This window comes from Papio anubis, chromosome 7 (assembly GCF_008728515.1).
Source record: "Papio anubis isolate 15944 chromosome 7, Panubis1.0, whole genome shotgun sequence".
In the NCBI taxonomy this organism is placed as follows: Eukaryota; Metazoa; Chordata; class Mammalia; order Primates; family Cercopithecidae; genus Papio; species Papio anubis.
Window position 1 is genome coordinate 61,805,042 of NC_044982.1, and position 18,942 is coordinate 61,823,983.

At 35.5% G+C, this 18,942-nt stretch overlaps 2 long non-coding RNA genes across 7 annotated transcripts in view; one reads left to right on the forward strand and one right to left on the reverse strand.

The window, feature by feature from the left end:
- LOC110743777 overlaps window positions 1-9,308 on the forward strand; it is a 109,048-nt gene extending 99,740 nt beyond the window's left edge. For both annotated transcript variants that reach the window (XR_002523351.1, XR_002523352.1), the window contains 2 exons: window positions 8,322-8,464; window positions 8,597-9,308. This is a non-coding gene — a long non-coding RNA (uncharacterized LOC110743777). The remainder of the gene's footprint in view (window positions 1-8,321; window positions 8,465-8,596) is intronic.
- Window positions 1-18,942, reverse strand: part of LOC116275728 — a 40,567-nt gene that overhangs the window by 4,376 nt on the left and 17,249 nt on the right. The window contains exons 3-4 of one of the 5 annotated variants that reach the window (XR_004184927.1): window positions 7,051-7,117; window positions 5,299-5,404 (exon numbers count right to left, since the gene is read on the reverse strand). The exons of 1 other annotated variant lie outside the window; for it this stretch is intronic. This is a non-coding gene — a long non-coding RNA (uncharacterized LOC116275728). Of the gene's footprint in view, window positions 1-5,298; window positions 5,405-6,982; window positions 7,118-17,224; window positions 17,349-18,942 lie in introns of those variants that run through there. 3 more of the 5 variants (XR_004184928.1, XR_004184931.1, XR_004184930.1) reach the window with 3 other exon arrangements.

Consider the following 18,942-nt stretch of genomic DNA (forward strand, 5'->3'; position numbering starts at 1 on the left):
GATAACTGTGTGGTTAGGATGACTTAATCTGATTACAGTAATCATTATACAATATGTATGTCAAAATATGACATCATACATCTTTAATATATACAATTTTTTTTTTTTAAAAAAATACACCTCAATAAAGCTGGAAAAAAAGAGTCAGATCCAGTTTTTGTCTATGAAAGGGTAGGATTTCTGCTTCTAGCCATGATAGAGTAACAGGGACCAGATTTACCCTCCTGCCTTGAATAACAAAATCAACAAAAACAAAAACAGACAAAATACATCAAACAACTGTTTCCAGATCTTTAACGATAAGCAACATAGGACAGAAACTCCCGAGAAAGGGAAACAAATGGTGAGAAGAGAAAGCTGAACTCCATGCCTCAGTATATTATCTTGAGTTTCCAGGCTATAGCAAAAGCTGAAAAAATTAATCATGAACACATGAGCATTATAAGACATGTGGAAGGAAGTCTTCAGGCAGAAATACAATGATATCAGATGGAAATATAGATCTAAAGAGAGGAATAAAGAGCACCAGAAATTGTGAATATATGGGCAAGCATAGCAGAGTTGAAAGCTATCCTCAAACTCTTCACTTAAGCGCAGTACGTAGGGATACACTGATTAACAAAGAAGGAAGGAACCATGCTAAAAACTATTTTTTGTTGTTTTTGTTTTTTCCTTATCTTTCAACTTTTATTTTAAATTCAGGGAGTACATGTGCAGGTTTGTTACCTGGGCATATAGGGTGATGCTGAAGTTTGGGTCAGGAATAATTGCATAGTACCCAACAGTTAGTTTTTCAATACTTGCCCCCTTCCTTCTCTCACCTCTAGACCTCCCCAGTGTTTATTGTTGCCATCCTTATGTTCATGAGTACCCAATGTTTAACTGCCACTTATAAGTGAGAACATGTGATATTTGGTTTTCTGTTCATGCGTTAATTCACTTAGGATAATGGTTTCCAGCTGCATCCATGTTGCTGCAAATACTATGGATGCGTAGTATTCCATGGTGTATATACACCACATTTAAAAAAAAATTATACTTTAAGTTTTAGGGTATGTGTGCACAACGTGCAGGTTTGTTACATAGGTATACATGTGCCATGTTGGTTTGCTGCACCTATTAACTCGGCATTTACATTAGGTATTTCTGCTAATGTTATCCCTCCCCCTGCCCGCCTCCCTATGACAGGCCCCCATGTGTAATGTTCCCTGCCCTGTGTCCAAGCGTTCTCATTGTTCAGTTCCCACCTATGAGTGAGAACGTGTCGTGTTTGGTTTTCTGTCCTTGTGATAGTTTGCTCAAAATGATAGTTTCCAGCTTCATCCATGTTCCTGCAAAGGACACGAACTCATCCTTTTTATGGCTGCATAGTATTCCATGGTGTATATGTACCACATTTTCTTAATCCAGTCTATTAAGATGGACATTTGGGATGGTTCCAAGTTTTTGCTATTGTGAGTAGTGCCACAATAAACATATGTGTGCATGTGTCTTTATAGTAGCATGATTTATAATCCTTTGGGTATATACCCAGTAATGGAGTCGCTGGGTCAAATGGTATTTCTAGTTCTAGATCCTTGAGGAATCACCATACTGTCTTCCACAATGGTTGAACTAGTTTACAGTCCCACCGACAGTGTAAAAGCATTCCTATTTTTCCACATCCTGTCCAGCATCTGTTGTTTCCTGACTTTTTAATGATCGCTATTCTAACTGGTGTGAGATGGTATCTCATTGTAGTTTTGATTTGCATTTCTCTGATGACCAGTGATGATGAGCATTTTTTCATGTGTCTGTTGGCTGCATAAATGTCTTCTTTTGAGAAGTGTCTCTTCATATCCTTTGCCCACTTTTTGATGGGGTTGTTCGTTTTTTCTTGTCAATTTGTTTAAGTTCTTTGTCGATTCTGGATATTAGCCCTTTGTCAGATGGGTAGATTGCAAAAATTTTCTCCCATTCTGTAGGTGCCTGTTCACTCTGATGGTAGTTTCTTTTGCTGCGCAGAAGCTCTTTAGTTTAATTAGATCCCATTTGTCTATTTTGGCTTTTGTTGCCATTGCTTTTGGTGTTTTAGTCATGAAGTCCTTGCCCATGCCTATGTCCTGAATGGTATTGCCTAGGTTTTCATCTAGGGTTTTTATGGTTTTAGGTCTAACATTTAAGTCTTATTCCATCTGTACCACATTTTTTTTATCCAGTCCACCACTGATGGGCACCTAGGTTGATTCCATGTCTTTGCTATTGTGAATAGTACTGCAATGGATGTGAGAGTACATGTGTCTTTTTCGTTGAACGATTTGTTTTCTTTTGGGTGTATAAGTAATAATAGGATTGCTGGGTCAAATGGTAGTTCTGTGAGAAATCTCCAAACTTCTTTCCACAGTGGCTGAACTAATTTATCTTCCCACTAACAGTATATAAGTCTTCCTTTTTCTCTGCAGCCTCACCAACATCTATTGTTTTCGACTTTTTATTAATAGTTATTCTGAATGGTGTGAGATAGTATCTCATTATGGTTTTGATTCATGTTTCTCTGATAATTAGTTATGTTGAAAATTTTTTCTTTTATGTTTGTTTGCTGCTTGTATTTCTTATTTTGAGAAGTGTCTATTCGTGTCTTTTGCCCACTTTTATGGGCAAAAATACGGTTGTTTTGTGCTTGTTCAATTATTTAGGTTTCTTATGCATTCTGGATATTAGATCTTTGTCAGATGCATAGTTTGTGAATATTTTCTCCCATTCTGTAAGTCGTCTGTTCAGTCTGTTGATAATTTCTTTTTCTGTGCAGAAGCTCTTTAGTTTAATTAGGTCCCATTTGTCAATTTTTATTTCTGTTGTAATTGCTTTTGAGGACCTCGTCATAAATTCTTTCCCACGGCCAATGTCCAGAATGGTGTTTCTTAGGTTTTTCTTCTAGTATTCTTATGATTTGATGTCTTACATTTAAGTCTTTAATCCATCTTGAGTTAATTTTTGTATATGGTAAAATGTAGGGCTTTAGTTTCATTCTATATATGGCTAGCCAGCTATCCCAGCACCATTTATTGAATAGGGAATTCTTTCCCCATTACTTATTTTTTGTCAGCTTCATCAAAGATCAGATGACTGTAGGTGTATGGCTTTATTTCTGGGTTTTGTATTCTGTTCCATTGGTCTATGTGTCTCTTTTTGTACCAGTACCATGCTGTTTGGGTTATGGAGTAGTGTGAAGTCAAGTGTGATAACTTTGGGTTTGTTCTTTTTGATTAGGACTGCTTTGTCTATTCAAGTTCTTTTTTTTTTTTTTTTTGATTCCATATACATTTTAGCATAGTTTTTAGCAGTAGTGTGAAAAATGACATTGGTATTTCAATAGGAATAACATTGAATCTGTAGATTGCTTTGGGCAGTATGGGCATTTTAATGATATTGATTATTTTAATCCATGCACATGGGATGTTTTTCCATTTGTTTGTGTTATCTACAATTTCTTGTAGCAGTGTTCTGTAGTTCCCTTTATAAAGATCTTTTGCCTCCTAGGTTAGATGTATTCCTAGGTATTTTATTTTATTTTATTTTGTCTATTTTAAATGAAATTTCATTCTTGATTTGGCTCTCAGTTTGAACTATATTGGTGTATAGAAATGCTACTGCTTTTTGTACATTGATTTTGTATCTGAAATCTTCATAAAATCATTTATCAGTTATAATAGCCTTTTGTCAGAGTCCTTTGGGTTTTCTCTGTATAGAATTATATCATCAGTGAAGAGAGATAGTTTGACTTCTTTTTCTATTTGGATGCCTTTTATTTCTTCCTCTTACCTGATTGTCTGGCTAGCACTTCCAGTACTATGTTGATTAGGAGTGGTGAGAGTGGACACTCTTGTCTTTTCCAGTTCTCTAGGAGAATGCTTCTACTTTTGGTTCAGTCAGTAGGATGTTGCCTGTGAGTTTGTCATAGATGGCTCTTATTATTTTGAGGTACGTTTCTTCGATGCCTAGTTCTTTAGGGGTTAGTATCATTAAAGATGTTGGACATTTTTGGAAAGGGTTTTCTGTATCTATTGAGATAATCATATGGGTTTTGTTTTTATTTTTGTTCATGTGGTGAATTGTATTTATTGATTTGCGTATTTTGAACTAACTTTGTATCTCGGGAATGATGCCTGCTTTATCATGATGAATTAACTTTTTGATGTGCTATTGAATTCAGTTTGCTATTATTTTGTTGAGGATTTTTGTGTCTATGTTTATCAAGGATATTGGCCTGTAGTTTTCTTTTTTTGTTGTGTCTTTGGCAGCTTTTGTTATCCTAGTGATGCTGACTTTGTAGAATGAGTTAGGGAGGAGTCTCTCCTCCTCATTTTTTAAAAATAGTTTCAGTAGAATTGGTACCAGCTCTTGTTTGTATGTCTGGTAGAATTCAGCTGTGAATCCATCTGGTCCAGGGCTTGTTTTCATTGATAGGTTTTTAAATTACTGATTCAATGTTGGAACTTGATATTGGTCTGTTTAGCATTTCAATTTCTTTCTGATTCAATCTTGGGAGACTGTGTTTCCAGGTATTTTTTCATTTTCTCTAGATTTTTTAGTTTGTGTGAATAGAGGTATTCATAATAGTTTCTGCAAATCTTTTGTATTTTTGCGGAATCAGTTGCAATGTCACTTTTGTTATTTCTGATGGTGCTTATTTTGATCTAGTCTCTTTTTTTCTTTGTTAATCTAGCAAGTGGTCTATTCATCTTGTTTATCCTTTCAAAGAACCCACTTTTGATTTTGTTGATTCTTTGTATCAATTTTTGCATCTCCATTTCATTCAGTTCTGTTCTGATTTTAGTTATTTACTTTCTGCTGCTAGCTTTGGGATTAGTTTATTCTTGTTTCTCCAGTTCCTCTAGGTGTGATGTTAGATCATACCTAACAAGTCTTTAGGAAAACTGACAGATTTCATTGCACCAAAGTGGCCAAAATTTTCAAACCAATCTTCTTATCTACCAAGTATTTTAATACTATCCATGCCCACCCAGAAGGACAATATCAACAATAATGAAAACTGAAGTTGAAGAAGTTGGTAACATTGAAATATTCATTACTTTTCAGCCCTGTGTCCTACATGCTTAAGAAGAAAAAACACCACAAAAATTTTTTGTTGTATATTTTTAATATGTTGCACAAACATACTGGATATTGGAAAAGCACTTTAAGCATTTCATAATACTCAGTTTTGGACAAAGTGTCTTTACTATAGATGGCTGGGAGACAATGGGAGTCTATTGGTTTGCCTGGAATGCAGATTAGAGAGAAGGAGCTATTTTTTGGTCTGGGAGTATGTGTTATATGGAGGGAAAAACTCAATGCAGGTGAACTTCATGGTGCTCAGTGCGGACAGGGCTCCTGGTGCCTTCCAGAAACATCTTTGCTTTTCCTTAATATAACAAAATATGTAATGTCATCTTTGAAATACTAAAATTACAGATGATCATGTAAGGCAACAAATTTTCTTTACAGTAAAGTTAATGTATTTATTGAAGAAAAGGATACACTTTCTATATGTTAACATATATGAATAATTAGTGTTTATTTTTTATATAAAATTTTCAGTTGTATAAAATTTAATTATACTAACATTGTATAAAGTTCTTCAGAGACTAGAAAAAGGCTCATTCAAAATACTTCATGGAAAGCAATTCCACATATATTGCCTCACATATATTTGAAACTGTCCTATTAAATTAAATTTGGCTTAGAGTTGCCTCTGTAAGTAGCAGAAAGCAACCTATCTTAGTATGCAAACAAATTGCAGCCTAACTTAAGAATATATTCTTCTTACAAGTAGCTGAGTCTTAACCAATCATAGCAGCTGAGTTTCAGCCCATCACAGTCTGCCAACTGATCAGACCATGTCCATATAAGGCAAATGCCTCATCACACCAGGCCCAAATAAGGCCCAAATGTGGAGCTGTAATCAACCAAGCTCTTTATGTACATTACTTCCTTCTTCTGTCTACAAATACTGCCTGCCTACACTGATGGGTGGAGCTCCATGAGCTTCAACTTGTTCAGTGTGCTGCTTAAATAAACTCTGCTAAATTTAATTTGTCTGAAAGTTTTCTTTCTAAATATAGATCATATTAACCTTTCAGAGTATTAGTGATTACTTTCTCACAAATATCAATTTTGGAAAAATAGGAATTTCAAGTCTAGAAATATTTCAAAACAAAGTAGTAGGCATTATAACATAAATTTTGAAAACTTGTTTTAATTTGAGTTTTTCCTTTGAATTACTGAATTCTTATGCAACCACAATATTTTGATAGCCATGTGTTTGGTTTTATTTTCTTGCTAGCTTGTGATATCCTGGACAGCAGGGCATCTTACTCATTCTTACATTTCCAGCACCTCCTATAGTGTTTCTTAATAAATAATAGAAAATAAAAAAGATCTTTTGGCAAGATCAATCATTTTGACTTGATCTTATTAGTCTGCACATACTCTCTATCAGTAGCATCATTGTGGAATAAGATGAATATTAACAGTTAGATACTTAGAAAATCTGATTATATTATAACTGTGTAGGATGTCGGAAGAACCCTTTATAATATGAGGCTGAAGGAAGCAGCATTACCAGTTCATCAAGCTGGGTCAATATACAGACACCCAGCATTTAGATATAATTCCTTCTTTTTAAAGCATTGGAATAAACACTTGGAGGAAGATAACTGGCATGTTGAAAATTAAACTCAATATGCTTAGAGACACTGATTTCTAGACAACTCAATAATATTAATAAAACAAGTATTAAATGAAAGCATTTTGCATTGTACATTGTGAAATTTTTTCGTTTTCATGACAATTTTACATGAAATGTTGAAATAACGGTGCAGCTCTCTTCATCACTGTAACACTTATGTGATTACAGGAAGTTTCTTCTTCAGATAAGTGTCTTATTTTAGTCATTTACTTTAGGAGTAAAGTATATATGTTTAAATGGGTATAAATTGTGTAATCTTTGACCATCTTTATTATACTGAGTAGGCTAAGCATACACAACTGAGAAGAACGACATGGCACCTGGGCAATGGATTTTGCTCTGTCTCTGAAAATGACTTCACATAGTCCTCTCTCTTCATCTGAAAAACTGAAAACATACATTTAATACAGTTTTTACAACAAAGGAGATTTACTTGCTTAGCTAAAAGTAAATATACATATTTCTTCTTTTTTGTTTTATTATTAATATTTCAATTAATTTCGAAAAAGTTATCATGTTGTGTGTCCTGGTCTCTGGAGTCAATTTACCACACCCATTTGGGAGGAAGGGATTGTTAGACAATTATGTTCTCACTGGCTTCTCCACTAGAGTTTTAATCAACGATCCAGCAGGCAATAAAAAAGTCATTTCTAGTTATTGATAAATGCTTGTGTAGTAGACAAATACCCAGAAGGCAGAATAGCAAATTAAGAAAAAAATCCTTTGAACAGACTAGTTAGCAATAGGGCTTTAAAAAATTTTTCAGTTCCATTTAGAGGAAAACTGTGGATTTATACCATAGGATTGAATTGGGTCTTTGGTTTTTGTGTTTACAAATTTACGTCTCACTGACTTTGCTAGTACATTTTCCAAAACAGTATTCATTTATGTTGGTTACCATAGAAACTAAAAGTGCTCCATTCCTATGTAGTTCTTTGCACGTATTCCCTCCCATAACTTGCTTTTCAAGTCTGCTAAATTGCTTTATGTGGCATTTCATGTAGAATAACCCTTGTTTTCTTAAATCTTTCATGAAGCAAATCTTCATAACTTCAAATGTGTTACTTTATATTCATCTAAATCATAATTTTGATTTGCATATTTTGCTAAAAAATGACTAACTGAATAAAACAAATGTTTTCTAAATAAAACCTATATATCAGTAGATGGTTTTAGAATAATTCTAAATGTTGCTTTGCTAAACAAAGAAGAAAAAATTAAAAATAATTTTCATAACCAAAGGGTAAATGTTTTGGCAAGTATTATAATGAGCTACATACATAGGAAGCAGTTATTGATTAACTATTGTGGGCCCAGTTTGTGATGGGCTTGAGGGAATACCAAGACTTGGAAAATGGAGTTGTCTTCAAGGTCTTTACAAATCAGCTCAAATGTAGAAATATAATAAGCTGTAGAAATTAAATTTTTATGTCCTGTCACTTAAGAAATCTGCAGAATATGTGTGCATGTTACACAGTGATTAATTACACTGATGAGCCACTTTTTTCACTTCTGTAAGGTTAGTCACATGCAGCTGTAAGTCATGTCCTCCCCACCAATATTTCTTTTCCTGTATCGGTTTTGATTCCAGGTTGCTTCCCTTTCCTGTATCATTCTCCCAATAATATTAAGGCAGCGTGTAGAGCTGAATGAAAACACTGGGCTCAGTATCTAGGAAACCAGAAATTTAGCCCTACTGCTGTCACTATGAACTGTGAATCTCTGCGCCCTTGAGTAAGTCACTTTCTTTCACTCTACTTCATTGTTCAAATCAATAATGTGAGAGACTAGATGAGAGTTCTTTAAGATCTTGTGTCACACTAAGAAACTAATTTTGATTCTGTTATCCTAAAAATCTATTTTTAGATACTATTGTGGCATTTTGGACTTCTAAGTGATCTATATAAAGTACATGTTGGAAGTCCCTGGAGTCCCTTGAAATGATGCTGGGAATGACAGCTCGGTAAGAGAGCAGTAGACAGACCTTTTAGTCTGGGTCACCTTGAGGTTTCAGTGTGTTGACAAGTATGCAGAATGGCCACATTTTAAGGGCTGTTTTCCAATATGGTAGGACCTCTGAAAAGTGGCCTTGTGTTTGGGCCATTAGGGATCCATTGTCTAGGTACTTTGTGGTTTAACTAGTATATTGCGCTACCAAAAAGCCTTTTTTTATTTGGAAACACCAGAAGCTCAGAATCTATCTACTGTTTTACATATACAATGTGAAAACATCTTAGTGTCTACAACATATTTTCCCTAAAGCCTTATTTTAGTTTTCAGTAGATATATTCACCCTCCTAGCAATTGTCAAATATTTGAGAATTATTGGACTAATATTAGGTTTACCCATATCTTTACTCTCATTGTGAATGTATATTATCTCAGTTTCACAATTTTATTAAGAGCAATAACAGTAGATGTGAAAACGTTTTCTAAACTAGACAGTGTTATAGAAATTACATTATTGCTCATAATAAATGTTTTGGTGTTTTTACACTGTCAGAAAACTATTATCATTTTTTTTTTTTAAAGTTTTTTGAGACAGAGTTTTGCTCTTGTTGCCTAGGCTAGAGTGCAGTAGCGTAATCTCGGCTCACCGCACCCTCCACCTCCTGGGTTCAAGCAATTCTCCTGCCTCACGTCAGCCTACTGAGTAGCTGGGATTACAGGCATGTGCCAACACACCCAGTTAATTTTGTATTTTCAGTAGAGACGGGGTTTCTCCATGTTGGTCAGGCTGATCTCGAACTCCTGACCTCAGGTGATCTGCCCGCCTCGGCCCCCCAAAGTGCTGGGATTACAGGCGTGAGCCACCGTGCCTGGCCTTATCATTCTAATCATAGCGTTTTTACTTTTAGTAAATGTAAGGTAATAAGTGGCAAATACTTCTTTCATACCTCTGTGTCTTTCTCTAAATTGCATCCACTATTGTCTACAGCACTGTATTCTCAACCTATTTTCTGAATGTGGCTTAAACCTGATTCTCCTTTGAAGACTTTGCCTCCCTCTCAGACTTCTCATGGTTAGCTGTTTTCTCTTTTATATCCCTCCTATCACTGGCCTGGAGTTCAGGTCTTCTTTGTTCCTCTTTACCGTTTCCATACTTTTTATGTCTTCTTTTACCATAACCACACTCTCCCTCCTCCCAATCTAGGCTCATTGTAGTCTTTGTCATTATATGATACCACTCTTTAACAATATGGAACTTATACACCACATATTATTCTAAGCACTTTATAAATACCCATTTATTTAATCTTTACAGCAATTCCATGAAGTCAATATTTTTGTCACCATTATCTCCATCTGACACGTAAAGTAACTGAGGTACAGAGAGGTTAAGAAACTTACCTGATAGTTTGCTGAGAATAATGCACATGTACCCTAGAACTTAAAGTACAATAAAAAATAAATAACAAAATAAAGAAACTTATCTGAGATCATAGGTTTAGTAAGAAGCAGAGCTAGGATTCAAGTGCTGGCAGTGTGGCTCTGCTGCTCATGCTTTACCTACACTGCCTGCATCTCTACTGCTTCTTGCCCCATTTCTCTCCACCCCATTACTCTGATTTATTTTCCTTCAAAGCATTTTTTACCACCTCAAATATTAAATATTTGTTTTTTTATTTATTATTGGCCTTGCCCTACCAAAATGTCAACTTCAAAAGTAGAGGCTGTTATTTTGTTCATTGGTCACCAGTACCCAGAATATAGTAGGCCTTTAAAAATATTTGGTGAGTGAATGAATGAACTGAACAGTATACCATGTGTTTCTGTGCTTGAGCTCAGACACTGCAAACTCACCTTTCTGCTTTGCAGGCAGGTCGGTTCTCTGTTAGGGTTTGCCAATAGGGGCAACTGGAAATTTGCAAAGATAGAGGAGGTAGGGGTACACATGCCTGCTCCCTCCAGCGTTTCCCCAGAAAAGCTTCTTTACCTCAGAAGCAGTGTCAGTTCTTTCCATGGCTGCTGTGGATATCAGATTGCAGTTTTCTAACACTCATGTAATCAGCCTTATTATGACTACTCAGGGACACCAGAGCTAGCTGAACAGTGCACCTTCCTCAGATATTTGAGTTCAGTTCCATGGGTCCCTTCTCCAAGCATCTAAGTTTTATCATTACAACGTTTCCCCCTTTTTATTCCCAGTTGCTGGAAGTGGTAGCTGCTCTTTGTATGATTATCTCAATGATTTCTTAATATTCTTTTTGTCTTCTCAGTTTTCCAATACATGCTTAATAATTTTGTACGTCATATTATCTGTGTTAATAACCGGTATGGGTTTTCTCTCCCGTCTCCCAACCAATGCAAAACTGGTACTAGGAGTAGTCCCAGGAAACAGACCTTCAAAGATGAGATTTGGGGATTGCATTGGTTGTATATTTGAGCTTGAATACAGTACTGAGTTCTGTGCAAATGTGTAATGAGATATTAGTAATATATGGTATATAGTGTCATCAGGATTAATAAAATTTTCATCTGCTGTTAATTGTGTGGAAGTGTCTAATAATCAAGTGCATTGGTAGCACTGACCGTTATGGAAGTAATGATGACTACAAGCACTGTGGTATGGAATGCTTTTCTTTGAATGCACTGGAGCACTCACAGAAGAAATTCAAACCCAGGTCTTTAAGCTGCCAGCCAAAGTCATTATCAGAGAACCAGAGAGCTGCTTAAAAAAATCTCTTGTTTCTTATGGCTTACTGAAAATCAGGCACAAAATTTAGTTGTGCAGGTTGCAGAATTACATTAGTTGCAATCTTGCCAAATCTCTTATGTGATAGATAATTGATTGGAAAGGAGTGAAACCTTGAGACTTGGAGTAGGGACATCTGAGTGGATTCATACTGAGCATGAGGTTTAGTTAATGGCTATTTCTATGAAAACCAGTATAAATCAGAAGGAAAAACAATAGTGCTTTAAATGATTAATAGTAAAACGGCAATATACATTAATGGTCTTTAGTAGAGGGATCTCTATCCAGTAGCGGTCAGTCCATATGTCAAATTGTCTCTGCCCAATGAGTCACTGGAAGTGGGAATGTTTATTTGAGTCTGTCAACACTGAAAAATGGTGTCAGCGGGCTGAACTGGTGGGAACCATTACTGAAAGCTCTCTTGTGATTCATGGCATCTGATGTGCTATAGCAGCCACTCTGCTTGTCATCAGCAGCTGTCAGAATGCCTCCCTGCTTCATTGCTCACATCTATATGTGTAAAACTCCTAGTTTTACTCCTCCGATAAGTCACCATTTTACGTTTTATACAACGTTCTCATTCATTCTGAGTTGGAAGAGCCACAGTCTGCACCAGCTGCTTCATGTGCAGATACAGAATAAGGCCCCAGTGATGAAATCTTTTCCTGGAATAAATACATGGTGGGGAGTTGTAATGTTGAGTGTATGGTAATATCAACCCATGAGAGAAGAATTATAGTAATTAAATGGGTAGATCTTGGAATTAGAATAGTTTTGAAACCTGGTTTAGGTACCCACTAGCTGGGTAAATTTGGGCAAGTTAACTAAACTCTCTGACTCAGTTTCTTCATCTGTAAAATAGCAATAATAATACATTAATAGAATTTCATAAGAATTAAATGAAATAATGGAACAGTCAATGTAGTGGTTTCCTATTGCTGCTTTACCAAATTACCACAAATTTCATGGCTTAAAACAGCACAGCTGTGTTCTCTGACAGTTCTGAAGGTCAGAGGTCTGAAAAGGATCTTGGCTAAAATCAAGGTATCAGCAGGACTGCATTGCTTTTGGAGGTTCTATGGGAGAATTCATTTACTTTTCTAGCTTCTAGAGGCCACCTGTATTTTCCTTGGCTCATGGCTCCTTCATCCACCTTCAAGACCAACAGAGTAGTCAACACCATAGCATCTTCAAATCTCTCACTCTTGCATCTCCTTTTCCTACTTATAAGGACATTTGGCCCAGCCAGATAATTGAGGATAATCCCCTCATATCAGGGTCATCTGATTAGCAGCCCTAATTCTCCTTTGCCATGTACACTAACATATTCACAGATTCTGAGTATTAGGACATGAACATCTTTGGGAGGGCCATTATTCTGTCCATCACACTCAAATATTTGTTAAGTAATTTATATGATGTGCTTAGTACTGTTCCCGACACATAGTAGGTCATTAATAGAGATTCTTTTTTTTTAGTATTGCCCAAAGTTCCAAAATATTTCTTTAGATCATTGGAAAAAAGAACATGAGCAATCTGGGAGATTTATGCAGATGATGACTAGTGTATGGACAAATCCATTTATTATTGGATGAGGAGAGCATTGGTCACCTATGGATTTTCCCTGGGGCCCATCTTGGACTCTCTCCTCCTCTAAGCTTTATCTGAATTATCTCACATGGGACAGCCCCTATCCTTTGAACCTTCTTTTTAACAAAAAGAAGGCTTCTTTTTAACAAAATCAGTAAGTATGTTGTCATTTTTTAAAGTTCCACCAGGTATACATCATTTTGTTATATGTATACAACAAGTGATGTATGCATCATTTGATATTTGTCTGGTTGAATATAAATGTTAAGCATTTATTTGTTATTCTTAATCCTGCCTCTTAATATTCTTGTAGATATCTGATCTGCTTAAACTGAGAAATTGATCTCTAAAAAAAACTTAAGTTGGTCTGGTAAAAGTATGTTTTTCTTATTATCTATGTTTCTTATTATTACGTACTAGAAACTTGTATGTTGGTTAAATATATATAATGTGTATATATATGCACACACATATATAAAAGATTAGAGGTCTCAGTGTGTTAGTATGTTTTGGGTAATTTTCTATGGTATAATAAAACCTTAAAAAAATTGTGCAGTGGGCCATGAGGCTACGTTTATTTGCAGGATCTTCTATCCGTTTTTACCTTGTGTCACCTCTTTCTCTCTTTTAAGGATCTTTAGGGCCTACATGTTTTCTTCCTTCTTTTCACTATCAAAGTCTGCTCTGAAAAAAGGAAAACCCACAGAAATGTCATTTATAAGCTTATTATAAGTGTTTTTCTTCTCTGAAGGGTATTTGCATGTTAGACTGCATTTCTTATGTAATGCCTTTGCTTCTTTTTAGAGAAACTTTCAGCATCAGAATTAGGGGAAGACTTTTATGTTTACAATCACATAAATAGATGTGTAGAACTAATCCACCATACAGATCTGTGTACACTCTTTGATTTTCACAATCTGAATTCAATCCCATTTTTGGAAACTTAGAAATTTCTATTCTATCTTATTTGATGCAACATTAATATTCAGTATGCATCAAAATACTTGATTTCAAGTAATGCTTACTTGAAATCTCTGCGGGTTGAGCTTGTTGTGATTTGATCTCTGTTAATTGATTTGGCATTCATTCTGAAGCTGCCATTGGAAAAAATTGTTTTACATAACTCTTTTAAAATAACAGAGCACCAACCAGAAGGGTGGTGGTATAGTTGCTTGTTTGTATGATTGAAGCAAAAAGCTTATATGTAGAGTTGAGGTGAGGATGCTTTCCAGTTTTTCCAAATGCATCATCAAAATTTTCTCTCAAGTCCCATGGGCTTCACACTTAAAAAGATCTAGCCGTGCACTGAATGCAATATAGTGTAATGTCATGTTGAAATTCAGAGGAGTGGGGATCCTATTTCCTTAGTCTGCATTTTATTGCTGTCAGTGGTTTCTGGTGTGACTCCTGGTGCCAAGTAGTGAGGAACAATGTTATCATCAGAGAACAGTGCTTGGGTTTTAATGCTTTGTAATACTAGAGCTGACAAGTCATACTTTCAGAATGAGTCTCCAGAGTCATGTGCTATGCTCCATTTGTGTGTGCAGTAGCCTCTATTGTCCATGGAGAGCTTTGACCTTTCAGCAAGAGCTGAGCATGCCCAACATAAGGACTTATGTTGTTCAGCTGAGCTAGAACTTTAATCCATTGTGCATTCAATCCCTTAAACAAAGGATTATTTCAAATGTCTTTATTTGGTAGGAGTATATTTTTTTCTCAATTGCTGTAATGCTACCTTTGTTATGTATGTGTGAGGCTGTATATTTTCATGAAGAGTTGATGTGGATATTTTTTAACCTACTTAAAACCTTGGGGCTATTTAAAGCAAGCAAATGCTAGAAGTTAATTGAGGGGTGCTGTTTCTGTAGGCAAATAGTCAAAGGGTACTCAAGTTTTGGGCTCACATGTAATTTGCATAAAACACAGCTATACCTCAGATTTTACCATCGTATTGCAAAAATTCTAGTCCAAGACTGGCTCCTGTAGCTTTCTCTTCAGTGAAGACTTATGCAGGGCAGAGGAGTCAGAAGGTGGGTGTATTCTGGATGGGGCAGTGGATTTTTCATAAGTGTAATCTAACTCTAATATTGTTTTTATAGAAACTTCTGGCAGATATATTTATGAAAATGATCTGTAGTCATCCATTATCTAAAGTCAGAATTAATAGAAGGGATAACTGTATCCCTTTAAAGTTCTTTCTCAGCAAGTTCATAATTTGTCCCTGGGGGATTTTTTCTAAGCTTTTTTTTTTTTCCTGAGCATGTTTAAAAACTTTGGTCTTCTTTTTCTAATAAAGAATTTTTAATAGTCTTTCAAATTGCTGAATTTGCATTTTCAATAGTTTTCTGCTTGAGCATTTCTGCTTCTATATAATTAGAAAAATTCAAAGTAGAGCTTATACTTTTCAAATTTCTGTCAAAACGATGTTCTATTTAAAACTATATAATGTTAAATAAAAAGTTTTAAAAAGTAGTGTTGGACTAAACAGAAATTTCCATCCAAAGACTTCTTTCAAATTGCTATACATGGAACATTTGAGCCTGTCCATATATCATTTGTTTAAAGAGAAACTGAAGTTAGGAGGAGTTCAGTAAGTTACCCAAACAGGTATGAAAATTTTTATTAATAGGTTTGATTAACTCTGATATTCGCTCAACTGGGAGAAGTAATGCTTTAGATTTAGAGATAATCTGGAGGAATAATTTAATGTTTTATTACATATCCATTTTGTTGACAAAACCACTTGAGTGATTTTATATGTGTTAAGCTTTAAATCTACATGTGGGATTTTGTTAAATTCTCTTTTTCTCAGGAGAAATGGAAAAGAGAAAAAATGTTAAATCTGTATAGGGATTGTAAGTTTTTAGATAAAAATAGAAATGTTAAGACCTTATATTGATTATTAATTGCTGCATACAAGAATGTTTTAGTCCTTTGTGTTGGACTCTTTTTTTTTTTGGATTAGAAGTAGGTTCTGATTCTAATGTTGTAACTTGGTGGTTTGAACTAAGGAGGAACAAAACACACCTAGGTAAAAAAATTACTCTGTGGCCAGGTGTGGTGGCTCATGCCTGTAATTCCAGCAGTTTGGGAGGCTGAGGCGGGTGGATCACTTGAGGTCAGGAGTTCGTGACCGGCCTGGCCATCATGGTGAAACCCTGTCTCTACTAAAAATTAGCTGGGAGTGGTGGCTCACACTTGTAATCCCAGTTACTTGGGAGGCTGAGGCAGGAAAACCTCTTGAACCTGGGAAGCAGAGGTTGCAATGAGCTGAGATCATGCCACTGCAATCCAGCCTGGGCAACACAGAAAGACTGTTTCAAAAAAAAAAAAAAAAAAAAAAAAATTACTCTGTAAGCAATTGAGTTCTGGTCACAATTCAGGACTACTTGGTGTGCATCCTTCTTTGTTCACATAACTCATATTCTTTGTAAAAAAGACTAACCTGAGGGCCCGGTGGCAACTATGGCATGGCCCAAATGAATGTACTACTTCTGTCTCCATTGCTAAGCAGTATCCATCCTAAAAGAGACTTCCTGGATTGTTGAAGCAGGACTAGGTTAGGAAAGGGAGATGATTGACTGTTGTCACTAAGCTCCCATCGTCTGACTCCTGTAATGTAACCTAATAAAAGGCTACATCTATTACATTGATGTAATAGAACTAATACTCAATTTGATTTTCCCATATGGTGGATTAAAAAGAACTGATATAAACTTCCTTTTCACCTCCTTTATTTCTCCAGCTAAATTCTGATTTAATCCAAAACAAATACTATTAATCTAAAACAGTTAGACAAAGTGTATTGGTAACTGTATGTTCTTATCTGGGAGTTATAATTTAAATCATATATCAATGATGTCTAAGTTTATGATATAATATCCTCAGATCCCTAAATTTATATGATATGTGCATCATTCGCTGGCTTTGCAGGAAAATGCTCTATTTGTGTAATTTAAGAAGAGTTTAATATGAGAACTAGTTATAGACGTCTGAGCAGAGTATAGGGAAATCACAAAGGATACCTTGAGGCTAGTAACATCATTATCCCTAGGCTAAAAGGGGATAAAAGTGGGAGTGCTGTGTGAAGAAAGCTATGTGACAGGGATCTTATAAAAGCTGTGATGTTTGACTGAGAGACTCAGCCAGCTTGAAGCAACTCTTCAGTAAAGGAGCTGGGAGAACTTCACTATTCTGCTTCCATCAGATCTCTGCTAAGTTCACCTCATTTGCTGAATCCAACCAAAGTCAGAGAGCAATGCCACTCATTGTTGAGGTCCATTTGGCCTATACTCCTGGGGTAAAATGTAGGGAAAAGAGTGAAGAGAAGATCTATAATAATAAATAGAAGACAGAATAATATTTAATTTAAAACTTGAAGATTCAGAGGCACTCAAATATTTCTGAATGTTTGTGAATAATCATATGAATGTTGATTTGAATTGTATACTTTTTCAAAATTATTCTTAATATGTACTAACTTACTGATGTATTCTTGAACTAACTTTATTGAATTAATAAACACACACCCTGGCATCTTGTTATAGAGGTAAAGTGAAGAATTGTAAAATCATCCACACACAAAAAAACCAATATCCTTCTATCCCAGATGTATTTGCATTTTCTAGATGTTCTTTTAGTAAAAAGAAAATGACCAAAACAATATCTAAAAAAACAAACTTTGCTATATACATATATACCTTTTGCCATATATATATCTTTTGTATGTATATATATCTTTGTGTGTATATATATCTTATATATATAAAGATATATATGTAAAGATATATATATGTGTGTGTGTGTATATATATATCTCTTTTGCCATAAACACTAAATAGAAAGAAGAGTGGGCCAAAAATAGTTCAGTAGCCTGTGATTAAACAAGGGTTACCAGAATAAGACATTGCAGCCTACGCTTACAATTAAACACTTTTTAATCTGAGATATTTGGGAACATTGAGACCACACTATCTCAGGATGCTTCATATCTTAGTTCCTTTGGCTACTACACATGCTAAACTTTGCTGAACAAAATCTATTCTTTTATTCTGTCAAAGCAAAAAATTGCATCAAAGGAAGCTAAACCAGTAAAAGGAAGACTTTGTTCAATGCTATTGTAATAGAAGAGAGAAGAACACACTGTCTGAACTCAACTTCACTAAAACAAAAGACGGGAGGATTTTTGAGAGACAAAGACCTGGGGTGGGGCAAATCTTAGGTCATCTGTGCTTGCTAATTGGCCTTACCGAAAGGAAAAGTAAATTTTCTCATGTCTTCATGACAGAAGGTAGTTTTACAGCTTGGAGCTGAATGAAGTTACTCTTCTGTCCTCCCACAGAGACTGGAAAATAGGGGCACTATCTTCTTAGATGATTACTTTTTAAAAGGATGGCTCCCGGGTCCTTGAGAAAGCAGTCCTAGATTGTAAAACTGGCAAGACGCTTTTAGAAAAATTTGCTTTAGAAAGAAAGATTTATATCTTAAAGGAGCAGAGAAAGAATTTACAATTATAAGTTTTTTTTTTTTCTTTTTAATAAATGCTCTAAGAAAACAGGTCCCAGAGTAGAGTCAGGAAGAAGCCTAGCTGAAATTTAGTCAAGCTGAGGGGGACATAAGGCCATCCTGGTCAACTCTCATACTCATTTGATTCCTTTTCTAACCTTTCATTGATCCCATCCAATTCAATCCTTTTACATTGGGCATTTCCCTAACCCTCACAAAAGATTTCAGACATTGTCAATATATTGATGGCCTGCTACATCCATCTCTGCTTTAACTGAAGGTGCAGCTGACATTGATTCCAGCCTAGCGAGATCCAGATCAGAGGACCCATTTCACCAGTACTGTGATCCTTGACCCACAGAAACAGAATAAAAGTGGGTTGTTTTAAGATGCTCTATTTGTGGTCATTTGTTTTGCAGCA